At 43.4% G+C, this 1,168-nt stretch overlaps 1 non-coding gene across 1 annotated transcript; it reads left to right on the top strand.

Moving 5' to 3' along the window:
• The first annotated feature begins 405 nt into the window (after positions 1-405).
• LOC133762658 (small nucleolar RNA SNORA31) lies at positions 406-527 on the top strand. Its single transcript, XR_009866327.1, has one exon. It is a non-coding gene; the product is annotated as a small nucleolar RNA SNORA31 (small nucleolar RNA).
• The last annotated feature ends 641 nt before the right edge of the window (positions 528-1,168 follow it).

Here is a 1,168-nt window from a genome sequence, read left to right as displayed (position 1 = left end):
AAGCACCGGTACACAGCAAGACAATAAAACCACATTGCTAGCTCCCACTCTGGGGAGTTTTGTTTTGTTTGGTGTTTGTTTTGTTTTGTTATAGAAGAATGTGTGCTTGGGCCAATTCCTTAATCTTTTCAAACCGGTACACAAAGGGATTACACTGTCTTCTACACTGATTTTTTATGACGTTCACCTAGGTATACATAATGATAAGACAGCCCTATACCCTCCCACCACCTTAATTCTATTGATGTTTTAACCCTCAAATACAGATCTTTAACACATCTCTAGATCAAACGTCATGTATAAAACATGGGCACTTTTCTGCATTTACAAATGATCCTTGGCATGAATGCCAACCAGGAAGAGATGCCGAACAACACACCTGGCAAACAGCCGCTGCCAAGGTGGCTGTATTTAAAGTGTAATTCTGCAATTCGCTGTTGTTCTTTCGGTTTGCACTAAGATGCACAAGAGAAATCCTTGTGCTTTCTGTCTTTGTGGCAGCCCAGATTGAATTGGGGAATACATTCGTAAAGTAAAGGAAAAAAAAAAAAATCCAAAAGTGTAGTTCTGGAGGGAAAACACAGTAGATTTACCAAAACTTGCAAAGTCATTTTCAGTGAAACAAGTTCTGCTCACACAATGAAGCTAGGCCTGCAGCCCTGCTTATGGGCTTTTTGCTTTTGTCTTTAGAAATTGTTACCTACTTAAAGCAGGCAAAATCCCATTATAAAAGACCTCCCATGAAGCGGCTTGAAATGGAGCTTCTCAGGGCCCTGTCTTAGGGGAAAAGGCAAACGTGATTTTTTTTTTTTTTTTTCAAATTTGTTTACTTGGGGCTGGCGCTGTGACACAGCGGGCTAACACCCTGGCCTGAAGCGCCAGCATCCCATATGGGCGCTGGTTCGAGTCCCGGCTGCTCCTCTTCTGATCCAGCTCTCTGCTGTGGCCTGGAAAAGCAGTAGAAGATGGCCCAAGTCCCTGGGCCCCTGCTCCCATGTGGGAGATCCAAAAGAAGCTCCTGACTCCTGGCTTCGGATCAGCATAGCTCCAGCCATTGCAGCCATGAGTGAACCAGCAGATGGAAGACCTCTCTCTCTCTCTGTCTCTACCTCTCTCTGTAACTCTTTCTTTCAAATAAACTAACAAATCTTTAAAAAAAAGAGATTTG

Source organism: Lepus europaeus, chromosome 6 (assembly GCF_033115175.1).
Source record: "Lepus europaeus isolate LE1 chromosome 6, mLepTim1.pri, whole genome shotgun sequence".
NCBI lineage: Eukaryota > Metazoa > Chordata > Mammalia > Lagomorpha > Leporidae > Lepus > Lepus europaeus.
This window is presented reverse-complemented; position numbering and strand designations above follow the sequence as displayed.